Genomic DNA, 14,785 nt, shown 5'->3' with positions numbered 1-14,785 from the left:
CACTGATGGCTTGATGACGTAAGCAGTCATGTTGAGGAAGTATATGTGACCAAGAACTGGGGGTAGCCTGTAGGGATTCCAACCATCCTTTAGGACCTGTGGTGGCCTCCAGATGACACCCAGCAAAGCCAGCCTCTGTCATATAGCTACAAGCAAATCAATTCTGCCAACAAACTAAATGAACTTCAAAGTGGGTTTTTCTCCAAATGAAAACATAGCCCAATGGGCACTTTGCAGCTTTATGAACCGCTAAGCAGAGGACCCATTAAGCCTTGTCCAGACTCCTGACCCACAAAAACTGTGAAATAAGAAATATGTTTGTTTTAAGTCACTAAGTTTGAAGTAATTTGTTATACAGCAATAGACTATTATTTTACTATTATACTTGGTAAACCCCACTGAGGACTTCCCCAGCCTGCCAGGCTCCACCATAGACAGGCAGATGACCCTTGCTGGGATACAAATATATTTCCCATGAGAAAAATGGATCCTGGAGAAGCCTCACTGGGGAACTTTACCCAGACTAATATTTTCTCACATGTTTTTCGTGAGAATGTATTTCTTGAGTTTACTGTATAAAACATAATTCTGTAAGATATAAGAGTAAGACTGATCTTTTTTTATCAGTTCTCAAAACTCCACAGAACAAATTCATGTTTCTTTCTTTAACAGCTCCTAGAGTTAAAGGTATTATATACTGAGTGTTTGTGTCCCTTCAAAATTCATGTGTTGAAACTCCACTCTCCAATGTGATGGTATTAGGAGGTGAAGCCTTTGGGAGGTAATAAAGATTAAGTGAGGTCATGACAGTAGAACCCTTATAGGATTAGTACCCTTATAAGAATCATGGGATCATTTTTTTTCCTCTCTCTATTCTTCATCATGTAAAAGTGCAACAAGAAGTTGGCAGTTTGCAACCCAGAAGAGTGCTGTCACCAGGACCTGACCATGGTGGCACTGTGATCTCAGACTTGCAGTCTCCAGAACTGTGAGAAATATATTTTGGTTGTTTATAAGACACCCAATCTATGGTACTTATGTCACAGCAGCCTGAACAGACTGAGACATGGAGAATAGAAGTGAAGGTCTAAGTAAAGGAAACTAATATTAAAATAGTAAAAAAGGAACCATTTTCCTAATCCCTACTTCCTACTTCTTGTGGTTATTATCAGTTAAAAATCTCTAGCAATCCTCGAAGGAGTTGTGTGCATAAGAAACCCATATGATATTGGGTTATGCATAAAGGAGATTTTAAGTGTGGTATACTAGAAATCATGCTCATATTCACAGAACTCGGTGAAAATTGGAAAAAGCAGAGAAATCCTCAGAGACATATCAGACACATCACCTTTCATATTTAATTCATATGTGATTGACTGGATATATTCTTATTATAATTATTTTTATTGCCTATCACAAGAACTAATCCCTCCCCCCATCCTTGTACTGCCCATCAAAGATCTGGACACATCTCAAGGGTTCAGGGTGGGAACACGTCTCAGATTTCTGTAATTCAACGAAAGGCCTCTATATCCTCATTTATGTTCTAAGCTCTGAGAAAACTCCTGGAAAGCCTATCTCCTCCCCAGTTTGTCTGCCTTCTTCTCTACAAGTTTAGGCTTAAAGAGAACACAAACCAACAAAGACAGGGTGGAAATTGTCTTTTGGAGTCCTGATCACCCTTCAGTTCTTGGACCTGCCACATGAAAGTGGTCAAGAATTCCACAAGCAAGGAGTTCAGAACTCAGAACACAAAATCTGGCAAACTTCTTGAGTTTTAGGGAGAAGCAAGCAACAGACTTCTCACATCTTCCCCATTCACTGGTTTAAACAGAACACAACTTAATATTGGTAGAATGTCTTGCCACTTGATCCCAAGTTAAATACCCTCCCCCATAGCTTTACTCATATAGAGATACCTTAGGTAGTAGACAATATCTTACAATTAGCCTTTGGGAGGCTGCACCTAGAACCAGCAGTTCTAGAGTGAACTGCATCTAGTTCTGCATCTAGAACCAGCAGTTCAGAGTGAACAGAACCAGGTAAGCAACAATATTAATATAACACTCTTAATTCTGCCCGAGTATGCCACAAGTTATGGATAACTTTTCTCTCCAGGGAGAAGAAAGGAAGACAATTGTTTTATTAGAAATAGTAGCGTAGCAATTGAAACAGGCAGGTAAATTCCTGAAACTAGAGGTAGAGGGGAAAGAAAACATTTAGCCCTCCCACTTGCCAAGCTTCTATGCTGCTCCTTTGACCCCTCTCAGGCTGACTCTCAGGCAACAGGTATTACCACTGCCTTTTGGGATATGGGTTAATAAATCTTCCCACTACTCTATCCATAACGAAGAGAAGTCCTCAGTTTTGTTAATGTTGGGGTAATTATTTTCTGTTTGCCAAGCTGGATCTCTGAATTCATTTTTTTTTTCTTGAATACATTTTCATCCCAAAGGAAACATTGTTTTTCAAGGTGATTCAATTCTCCTAGACCATACAGATTTTGTGGTATTATTGGATTAAATAGGCCTTATGGGTTTACCTTGGGAACCTGGACACCATTTATAACATTTTCTGTGGGGGGAATACATTTCAAGCTGTAAACTACCAGATCTACAAAAAGCTCATTAGTAAACCAGAAATGCTCTTCTCTTTGCCTTACCTTTGCCTGTGAGAAAAGCAACCACAATGGTACGAACTGCATTCTTTTAACTAACTTCTTTTATCAGCTGGAATGCTTTTGTCTGTAAGTAACAGAAGACCCTACTAAATGTGGTTTAAACAATAAGGACATTTATTATGACATTCAGGAGGAAGTCCAGCGAGAAACAGATCTAAGCATTGGCTCAGCAGCCTAACAATGCCTTAAAGTACCTAAGCTCGTTCTAACCTCTGGCAAGTAACCTTGCCTTGCACTGCCTGTCACAAACTTCCTCATCCCCAACCCCTTAGGCAGCAGTAACTCTATGCATTAAATCCTCATAACAACATCCAAAGGCTGGAAAGGAAAGGGAACTGAGGAGTTTTCTCCTTAACGCGTATTTCTTTATCAGGAAAAATACTTTTTCCAGAAGCCTTGCAACAGACTTTTTTTCATGTCCTCTTGGCCAAAACTCAGTTACATACAAATTCCAAATGAATCTCTGGTTGAAAGGGGAATGATACTATGGCGATATCCTTCATATTTCATACCTGAGCTAGAAGTGAACTCATCTTTCCTGAGCACATTTTTCCCAAACTTGAACAAAATTGGGGTTTGATCAGGGAAGAAGAGAGGACTGGTTGTTGGTAGGTAACCAATAGCATATGTCACATTGTAATTTTACTCCCATTTATTTCCTCTTACTTAAGAGGTTTACTCTAGACCCGGTAACATATGGCACTGGGCTGTGAAGATGAGACTTTAATGGGATACAAAGCACATTAACAAAATGTGTGCTAAATTGCAATGCTAGGGTTGTGCTGCAAATTCGATGTTGTGAAATTATATTCCTGATTAGACAGTATAAATAGTACAATGCCAGTTTGGATGTTACAGTGATTCATTGAGTTTAAAGACATAACATGTGGAAAACTCCCTAGTGCTAACAATGCTTACTTTTCACTGACCTATGTCCAATAAGCCAAAAGATAAAACATGTGAAATTCACATATAAACAAGAATGTTAGTTATATGCCACTTACTGTACAGATGGTCCCCAACTTACAATGGTTTGACTTATGATTTTTCAGCTTTATGATAGTGTGAAAGTGATACACATTTAGTAGAAACTTTATTTTGAATTTTGATCTTTTCCCAGGCTAGTAACATGCAGTCCAATCCTTTCTAGTGATGCTCGGCAATGGCAGTGAGTCGGAGCTCTGTCAGCCATGGGATCATGAGGGTAAACAACTGATACATTTACAACCATGCTGCACCCACACAACTATTCTGTTTTTCACTTTCAACACAACATCCAATAAATTACATGAAATACTCAACATTTAATTATAAAATAGGCGTTGCATTAGATGATTTTGCCCAACTGCAGGCTAATGTAAGTGTTCTGAGCACATTCAAAAGACTAGGCTAAGCTATGCTGTTCAGTAGGTTAGGTATATTAAATGCATTTTCAACTAATGATATTTTCAACTTACAACATTTATCAGGGTTTTATCAGGACATAACCCTATCATAAGTCAAGGAAGATGTGTACATTGAAATTATGGCAGCTTTTCTATGATTAATAACACAGGAAATGTCACTGATAGTCTAGGGACTATTAGCAATAGTTTTCTCAAAGCAATATCCCGTGAATTAGAGTCAGATATAACCAACAATACAGTCACCAAAGACACCCTTCTCCAGTAATACTCTTAGACAACCTATTTAATAAAGACCATTGCTCCTTTTGTAAAGATCATACTCCTTATCACAAGGTTGTGTAAAAATAACTCACAACTTAGAAACATATCTTAGGTCATCTTCTTTGTCTCAACAAGAGTGTGCAGCTCCCACCATAGGACCCAAAGAGAGGAGAGGTGAGTTCTAAACCCACTCAACTCCAGTGAAGTAATCTGATACAGGCTGGGTTACAGCCAGATTCAATTACTTATGCCTAAAACAAAGCTACAACACTTAAATACACAGAATCACAATGTCAACGTCTACTAGAATTTTCCTACGAATACAATGTGGTCCCTAGAAGAGAGGATAGTCCTTCTATAATCATATCCTGGTTGGGAACCTTGTGAAAAGATATGAGTCTAAGAGAGAGTATACCCTCTGTATTACCTCTCTCCTTTAACTTTGAAATATCACATAGTAATGAAAACTATGTGTCATTATGACTTTCTTTGACTTACTTCTCTTCCTATGTGGGGTCAGAGCAAGTGAAAGCGGGGGTTCCCATCATTCTTTATTGAATGCCAATAGTTCTTTCTTCCTTAACTTTAGTTGGAGAGTGAAGATAAGAGGATTATCAAAATGGGAGTCTTCTCACTTCATCAGATTTAATGTGTGTCTGAAAGGGAGGAAAGCAATGCTTAAAGAGCATATAATGTATCTTTTCTTTTTGCACAAAACCAAAGGAAAAATAAAATATAATAAAAAAGAAGTACACAGACCACATTTACATGGGAAATATTTTTTAACTACAGTGAAAACTGTTTTATAAATTTTAGTCATTAGCCATAAAGTTAGAGCAATCTTAAAATTAGAAATAAATAAACAATGTCGGGGTAACCTAAAGCTATTCGTGTCAATTCAACTTGAATTCCTAACAGTTGTGCAGTTTGCAATTAACAATCTAACACTGCATTGTCCTATCAAATTTGAATTATGATCTTAATCAATTTATCAATAATAATTTAATGGTTGTTCAGCATTAGGCTTAGCTCTTTTAAGGACTACAAAGGGACTATAAACACAAGGCCTGCTTCAAGGAGTTTACATCATAGTCAAGAAGATGATTATTACACTTGAAACAATACAGCACAATGCAGCAACTATATAAATTAAATGCTAGATTTACATGCAATCTGAAATGTACACATGTTCATACACTTCTGACATTTTATTTCTCATCTATTTTCTTCTTCTGACTTTTTGTACATGCAGTTTCTCTCCATTAGCTTGGCTATTGGTCTTTATAATGTGGGTGAAGCACCAGGCTTAATGTACTGTAGATTTTATCTAAAGCTGGTGTCTGTGACAGTTTCTGTCTGCCTTTACAAAGCCCAAAATAAAACTAAGCTAAAGTATTCTTGAACTTTTTATAATGTGAATAACTTTCTGCTTAAGAATTATTTGGAATAATTTCTCAGGAAAGAACAGATGTTGGTAAAGCTAAAGAACTAATTGGGTTTTGCACAGTTCTGTCAATACATGGGAAAGCTTCTGTCTATCTAGATACCTGCCAGAAAATAACAAAGGTTTTCACTGACATGCAAAGCAAGAGTTCATTTAATTTTTCAGAATTCTATTTTTCAACTCTATGTTCATTAGTTAAGTTGATATTCTTTGTCCCTAATTATGTTGTTTTAGGTGCTGAAAGATTTATTTAAAAAATATGTATAACTAATTACAAAACTACATAGATATTTGTACTTAATTGGAAGATGGATAGAGGTAGCTTATTATGATTTTGCAAGGAAACAAAAAAAACAAAGCCCAAGTAACTATGATGTTTCAAATCCAAGAAAACTATGTATGCTATAATTATTTCTTTTTACATCCAGGAATTAACCAACTAACTAAATATAACCTATATTAAATCAGTTCTACATCATAACCTCAACTTTAAAGTGGAAATCTTAGTAGACAAAAATCTTTCGCTAAGGAACTATTCAAAATATTTTCAAAAAGGTTTTCTTCCTGCAACTGAGAAATTTGAATTAGAGATGCATAATAATAAAACATCTACTTAATGAGTTTTTTACATATTGATAGACAAATATGTAGAAAACGGTTTTAGTCTTGTTGAAACAAAATGGTCCTGATGTCCTTTATGTCTTCCTGACTTATTGTGAAATATATTTTAATTATTCAACAATTACTATCTTACCTATAAAAGGAAATTGTCTCTTTAAAGAAGTAGGATAAAAAAAATAGGCCAACTTGTTTATGAAGCAAAGTATTTTCATCCACTTACTCATAGTTCTTGGCTTTTGACAGGATGTCTTTGACATCTGAAATGGAAATATTCACTCTATAATTACACAACTTTATATTCATATATATATATGTATATATATATATATATATATATATATATATATATATATACACACATACTCATGCTAAAAAAATTAGATGAGCTTATTTGAATTGCATAGGCCATCCATTAGAATTGAGGAATTTATTCAGTTGGGTCTATAATTCCTAAGTATATCCTTATATGACATTGCAACTTTTTCTTGCCAAGTATTTGTACATAGTTTTTTTTTAAGTTTATTCATTTATTTTGAGAGACAGAGTGAAGCCAGAGTGAGCCAGAGAGAAGCAGAGGGAGAGGGAGAGGGAGAGAGAGAATCCCAAGCAGGCTCCATGCTGTCAGTGCAGAGCCCAAAACAGGGATCAATCTCATGAACTGTGAGATCATGACTTGAGCTGAAATCAAGTGTTGGGCACTTAACCAACTGAGCCACCCATGGGCCCCTATCTATACATAGTTTAAAAGTTACAAAACTTTAATATATAGTTACATCTTTTGGCCACTTATTCCAAATAAGTCCCCATCAGAACAAAGGCAATTTATGCCTTGCAACATGATCCCTCGTAACTAAATTACAAAGGGATTAAAATGCACAAGTGATGAATGGTATAAATATACAAGGAATTTTTTTTTTATTTTTACATTTATTTATTTTTGAGAGGCAGAGAGAGATAGAGCACAAGTGGGGGAGGAGCAGAGAGAGAGGGAGACACAGATTCCGAAGCAGGCTCCAGGCTCTGAGCTGTTAGCACAGAGCCTGATGTGGGGCTTGAACTCACAAACCATGAGATCATGACCTGAGCCAGAGTCAGATGCACAACTGACTGAGCCACCCAGGGGCCCCTACAAGCAATTTTTCATGCTGTGCTTTAATTTAAGAAGGGGACATGTATAAATGTTAGTTTGAAAAGCAGAAACTTTCAAATGATTTACAGTTTTCCTATATAAATACTGTGTATCCTAATCTCTTTTTCAGATTCAACTTTCTTGTGGGTCCAATGAGAATAAAATGGTTTCTAGAGAAGATTATATTTTTAGTTACTAAAATCTTATTACCTTTATTGAGATATATTTATTTTGAGACATTTAATCAACACTTAACTTATTACAACAAATCTCCTGTTCCTAACACCCCATTTATATTTTACCATTATTTAGGAAACATAGCTATCAAAATATTACAAAATAATGCATGTATTGGTCAAAGATGGCTACAATTATGCTAGATAACAAGCATCCCAAAAATCTGTGACTTGTAAAAACAAACATTAGGGCACCTGGGTGGCTCACTTGGTTAAGTGTCCAACTGGGGGTGAGGTCATGATCTCATGTTCGTGGGTTTGAGCCCCGTGTTGGGGTCTGTACTGACAGCTCAGAGCCTGGAGTCTGCTTCAGATTCTGTGTCTTCCTCTCTCTCCATATATAATCTAGGATACCGAGTTCCCATTGCTTTTTGTATTTCTCTGGTAGTACACACCATAGTCTAACTTCTGCATTATTTGACTTGTCATTTACTGAATGCCACCTGTCAGTCCTTCAGAAGCTCTATTTTGCATATTTCCTGCATCTTAGCAAACTACAAGCTCCCTCAGATCAAAGGCTTACTCATCTTTGGCTTCTCTGTGGGGCCTAGCACATCTCTTTCACACAGTAGGTTCTCAATAATATTCACATTTAAAAAAATGGTTTTGTAAGAAAAGGTCTCAGTAATTTTTATTCATTTTGTCCAGGAGTTTCACAAAATGATATAAAATTTTACTCTAGGCTTCAGCAAAAGCACCTGGATCACAGACACTCAATAAACTGTAACGGGGTCATTAGAGGTAATTGGATCTATTTGAGCCAGGAAAAGACTGTGCCATTTGCCTTGAGGTATTTAAAATCAAAGATAGAACCTCATTTGTCTGGGATAATTTGAGTGTTGGTCTGCATAACAGTTGTGACCCCTTCAGACTATTATGGTTCTAAATTAAGGATTTTGAACATTCAACTAGTAAATGGTAAACTGACAAAAATTAGGATATACACTCACTAACTTGTAACACATTATGTATATGATTACAGATGTCTCCAAAGTTATTAAATATTTTTACTTATATAGAATAAAGTAGCTAAAATATTATATTTATAAAGTTTTTTTTTAATCTTCATTGATCTTTTTCCTATCTTCCTTAACTACTGCTTTTATATGCCACTAATTGCCCAAAAACATAATGTAGCCCATTATTTCTTTATAGGCTAAAGAAATTTAAATTTTATAGCTAGAAGAGACTAGAAACTATTGAATCTTATCTATTAATTTCACACACTAGCAACTGAGGTGCATAAAAATCATTATTAAAGTCTTAACCTATCAGAAGTTAAATTGTGACCGGTCTCCTGACTCCTGATATAATATTTTATTTTACCATCGTTTGCCTTTTTAAACTCTTCTGTTTTTCAAGATCTCTATGATGAGACTCCTTTATAAGTACTTGGACTTATTTCCAACTTTACCCTCAACACAAGTCTTTACTCAGGGTAATTGCCTTCCATTATACAAACTTCTGTTGGGAAAAGTCTTCCCTTAAATTCCCTGCTGTCCAACTCAAAGACTGTACTTCCTTATGAAACAAACTCTGCTGTTCCAAATCGCAGTGACTCTGGAGACTTCAAAAGCAATATTTTTGTCATCTACAGGTTTAAAACTCTAACTTACGTGCCTTACATAAAGACAACTTTCAAGCAGTTTATAATACAGCTGGGGAGAGTAAACATGTTCATGCAAACAGGTCAAAAGATTATGAGTGTTCTAAAATGGTCACGGTGAGCTGTAGGAGCACAAATAAGAGAGGGGTATTTAGGTAATATCTGGTGTAAGCATTTAAAGATGGTAAAAAGTATAGAAAGAGGGAAGGACAATATGAGATGATAGGTAACCATTGCTCAAAGGCAAGAGTTATAAAGTGCAAAAGGAAAGGAGCAAATATCAAATTTGGCAGGGCCTTAGGGTTTGTTAAGCAGGGTAGTGAAGAAAGTGTAAAACAGGAGTAAGTCAGAGTGAAGCTTTATCTAGATAATATTAATTTCCAAGAAAAGGTACTTGAACTTCATTCAAGAACATGAAAAAAATATGAAACATTGAGAGTATTTGAGCAATGCAATATCTTGGTCGGAATTTTGCTCAGGAAAATTAAACCAGCTAGAATCTATAGGATGAACTGAAGAAGGATGTAACTCGTGCCAAATAGACCAGTTGGGAATAGAATGCTATAGTTCAGGAAAGGGTTAACAAGGGTCTGGACTAGAGCAACAACTAGAAGAGAAAATAGGGGCTCAAACGTGTAACAACACTGGGATATAATCAATATGATTGGGTCATTGATTGGATATAGAGAAGAGAGAGAGAAGTAGTTAAAAGACACGTGCATAGACAGAGAAAGAAAGAAAAGAAAAAAGAAAAAACACAGAAGAACATCCAAGTATCACAGAGGAACATAATTACATTTTTAAAAAGTATTGAGTTCTGGAGCACCTGGGTGGCTCAGTCAGTTAAGAGGCCAACTCTTGGTTTCAGCTCAGGTCATGATCTCACAGTTTGTGGTTTTGAGCCCCACATCAGGCTCTGGACTGACAGTGCTTGGGATTCTCTTTGCCTTCCCCTCTCTCTGCCCCTCCCCTGCTTGCACTCTGTCTCTCTCAAAATAAATAAGTAAACAACAACAACAAAAGTATTGATTTCTAAGTTAAATCCACAACATGCATATTATATGTCCCACAAATTAATATGTATATTTTAAATACAGCAGCAATTTAATGCTTAATTACATACTGACATTTTGTTTATTAATTGTTTCAGCCATTTCCATCTTCAACAATAGGAGATACTTTCTGAGGCAGGGAAAAAAGAGGAGTGGATGGAATGAACTGACATGTAGAATATCATTACTACATTTCACGATCAGCATAATATATATGCTGCTATTGCCATTTTACAGAAAAGGGAACTAAAGCACAAAACTATCAGCTAGATTGTCTGTATTTCCAGAGAAGATAAAATGTGTCCCCATTTTTATTGACTCCCAGGACTTAGTGACTGTCAAAATTATCAGTGAGTTGAGGTTCTGGGAAACAGATTTTGGCTGAATATAAGAAAAAAACAAACAAACAAACTTTTCAACAATTATACCTGTGAAGTTCAAGAAGAGAACTGAGATCTATGGGGAAATTCTAATGAGTTTATGTACGTATGCAATCTATAATCAAGGGAAATCACAAAAGTTTTTGTCTCAAATTGTTTCAATATAATAATTGATATGTGAGTAAAGTACACAGAAGCAAATATTAGTATTTATGGACATATAATATATATTTGTATCTTTTTCTTATTAAAGGTTTCTGCTTGATTTTCCCAGAACCTCTTCATTAAGAAAACGATGCGTATTTTTTAAAATTTTAATGTTTATTTAACTTTATTATAATCTATGGAATGTATGTGAACTGTGTGTGACTTCCACAGTGTCTCTTTACTATCAGTCAGTAATAGCTTGACATGTAGAAACAGAAATGGTACCCTGTATAAAATGAAGGAAAGCTTCTTTGTCAATAGTCAGGTATATTTCAACAGCTAAATCCCTTCCAAAAACCCACAGGAAGGTATGATGAGATAGCAAGGGCTGAAGAATAAAAAAATTAGAGATCCACAGAGAAAAAGGCACAAATTCTTATTTAGGGCAAAAGAAAGTCTAAAACCCCCTAAGATTCTACCAGATTCCTTTTGGGGGGGGGAGTCTATGTCTAAAATAAGACTTAATCCCCTGGCTCTTGGAGTTTATCACAATGGCAGGAGCTGGGCAGATTCATAATAGTTAACTCTGGATCATACATAAGATTTCTTCAGCTATTTAGGGGTCTGCATCAGGGAGAATTAACATGCCTACATGTGTGATTTAATGCTATCCAAAAGTATATTTTTATTTTTCAAAAAGAGAAACTGAGACTGAGGGAAGCTAAGAAATATTCTGAACATTATAGAATGAGTCAAGCCAACATTTTCATTCAGACTCCAAAGTTCATAATCTTTACACTATACCAAGTAGTTGTAATATTACCTAAGCAGGTAAAAGTTTTTCTTAAAAAAATGTTTCCAAATTAGGATTCATATTTCAATTCCCAATTTGTTTTACTATTTGAATGACTGCATAGGTCATAAAACAAACCTCTGGATCTTATACTATCACTTGAACTTAACCTTTAATTCCTCTTGACATTTCTGCTTAAAAGTAGACTTTTCCCTCATTGATTTTTTTCTCATAAAATCTCAAAAATAGTTTAATATTTATAAATTCTAACTCTTCTTGACCAAACCTTCAGATAAAAAGAAGAAAAAAATAAGTCAGCAGAACTATTTACAAATTAACAACAATGCAAAAAACATAGAACACCCAGAAATGACAAATATAGAAGAGGTCCCAGATATCAAACAAGAAAATTGCAGAATAAAGAGAACACAATAGCAAGTAACTATTTAAAATACTGCTAACCAGAGGCCCCTGGGTGGCTCAGTCAGTTGAGGGTCTGACTCTTGACTTCAGCTCAGGTCATGGTCCCAGGATCATGGGATTGAGCCCTGTGTCAGTCCCTGTGCTGAGCATGGAGACTGCTTGAGATTCTCTCTCTCTCTCTGCCCCCTCCTCCACTTGCTCTTTCTCTCTAAAATAACATAAAATAAAAAAAATTAATAAAATAAAATAAAATAAAATAAAATAAAATAAAATAAAAATAAAATACTGCTAACCAAAGGAAAAACCGAGGAGATATTCTGAATTTGGGCAGCTTTCTTTTGACCATTTCTAAATGAACACACCAAAATTAGATGTTTGGTCTGAAACATAGTCACTTGTGATTAGAGTGGGGTATTCAGAAAAAGGTCTCTCCGTTCATTTAGAATATTAACCTCTACACACACACATGCGCTCGCGCGTGCGAGAGCACACCTACAAATACATCCACAAAAGCCAACTATGAATTACTTTTTAATATGAAAACAAGCACTCACAATCTTCTGCACATGTGATTCTATATATTTGTATGATTCAGAGAACACTGTACCAGGTATAAAAGTAGACTTAGATTCTAAACTGAAGTTTACCCCTTATTAATAGAGTGACTCGAAAAGTTACCAATAACCTTGTGCCTCAGTTTTCTTATCTGTAAAGTAAAGGAGTTGGGATGGATGATTTCTAAAGTCATTTCCAGCTATATGATTATATATGATTCTTAGACAAGTGAGATGAGAAAATCTATGTAGCTGTATTGAATTGTCTTTGTCCTTGGTCCTGAACAGCTTCAGACTTGAGGGCTGATTCATTATAGTCAGGGAGGAAAATTTCCATTTCAATTTCTAAGATAATCATGGCCAGGTTTAACCCTTTCAGATTAAATGTTAATTTTCTTATTTTTCTTAGGCCTCTATATTTGTTATCCCAGGACTTTCCTATAATTAGATGTCAGTCTTTTGATTAATTCTGTATTTGCTTCAGGAAAGTACCTACTTTTAGCCCTTAGATTATTTCTAATGTGTGTGCTCCCTGCCCTATCTATACTTGCTCTTGTGCTTTTATGCCTTTTTCTTGCACCTAAGCAGCACTTTACTTTCACTGATTATTCTCTTTAAGAGCCTGATCTTTCCTTTTAAGATTCAACAATTATGGTCAATAATATACAGAATGATGTACTTCTAGTTCTTCTTTGTTTTAAACCAAAAACATTTTATCTCAGATATAGAAAATCCTCTTGTTATTGTTTATTCTTATTCCCAAACATCTATAATTTCCTTAAAATAATGGTAATTAAAATGTCCATAAAATATTTCCCAAAGTTTTAATTATTGTATAGGCAAGAATAAATATGTTCTACTTATATAGCTTAACGCATAGCTTATCATGCTCCATAACTCAAAATTAGAAAATTATAGTAAATCAACTGGTGTGCGCATAAGAATCACTTTACCAAACTGTAAATTTAGTAATGAGGTAACTAAATTCAAAAGTTCAAATGGCTGATCAAGTGGTAATTTATTAATGTGTTTTTATCACTCAAACATACATAATGATATATTGTTTTAATTAGTAAACGGGATATACAAATGATAAAGAATACTTTCTATCTTTCTACTCTTTCTTTGTTGATCATATCTAGAGTTTGTCTGTAGCCTGAAGGAGAAACAGATGGATTGATAAATAAATCTTTACTGTATAAAAACTTAAATAGGAAATCATTATCCTAACTAAAAGTCTCTGAATTTCGGCACTGATTCATTTTTATTTATTTATTTATTTATTTATTTACTTACTTACTTACTTACTTACTTACTTTAGTTTATTCCATACCTTTAACTTATTCCTTTAATTTATTCTACAATGTCTAAGGCAGAATTCCAAGCTGCTGGCACTAGACAAGGACTCAAATACAGAATAGAGGGTCACAAACTGATTCTGCCAGGGAATGTTTAGATAAACACTACCATGTAATAAGCATAAACACCAATTATTGCCAGGACAGATGAGTATGACTGTGACATTACATTTCTGCTTTCTACACACACTTCTGAAGTAGTTTTAGTTTTAGTTCTTTTCTGAGTTCCCTTACCCTTCAAGACTATTTTTTGGGAGTATGAAGGTACAAAGAAAAAGAAAGTTATCATTAAGAAACAGTTCTCTAGAGTTTCCCAACTGAAGCTGTTGATGAAGCTCTTAAATGTTAGATACCTCGATTGTTAATTCTATAAAAAATTGTCCCAAATTTTAGTGCTTTTCTAGAGTCTAGCAAATAATTCTAAATATCTCCACTTGCTGTGCAAGAAAATGAAGCCAGATTATCAGCTTCTTTGGATAGTTATTTTATTATTATTATTATTATTATTATTATTATTATCATTATTATTATTTTAGTGTTTATTTATTTTTGAGAGAGACAGGAAGACACAGTGTGAGCCGGGGAGAGTCAGAGAGAGAGGGAGACACAGAATCCGAAGCAGGCTCCAGGCTTCGAGCTGTCAGAACTGTGAGATCATGGCCTGAGCCAAAGTCAGACACTCAACTGACTGAGCC

The 14,785-nt window shown here is 35.2% G+C and overlaps 1 long non-coding RNA gene across 1 annotated transcript in view; it reads right to left on the bottom strand.

Annotated features, from left to right (window-relative positions):
• Positions 1 to 1,156: 1,156 nt before the first annotated feature.
• The window catches only part of LOC106984282 (uncharacterized), a 60,076-nt gene continuing 46,447 nt past the window's right edge, over positions 1,157 to 14,785 (bottom strand). The window contains exons 3-4 of the long non-coding RNA XR_001431665.3: positions 6,633 to 6,669; positions 1,157 to 5,003 (exon numbers count right to left, since the gene is read on the bottom strand). This is a non-coding gene — a long non-coding RNA (uncharacterized LOC106984282). The remainder of the gene's footprint in view (positions 5,004 to 6,632; positions 6,670 to 14,785) is intronic.

Source organism: Acinonyx jubatus, chromosome C2 (assembly GCF_027475565.1).
Source record: "Acinonyx jubatus isolate Ajub_Pintada_27869175 chromosome C2, VMU_Ajub_asm_v1.0, whole genome shotgun sequence".
NCBI lineage: Eukaryota > Metazoa > Chordata > Mammalia > Carnivora > Felidae > Acinonyx > Acinonyx jubatus.
Note: the sequence above shows the minus strand (reverse complement) of the source record. Positions and strands in the feature narration are given on the sequence as shown.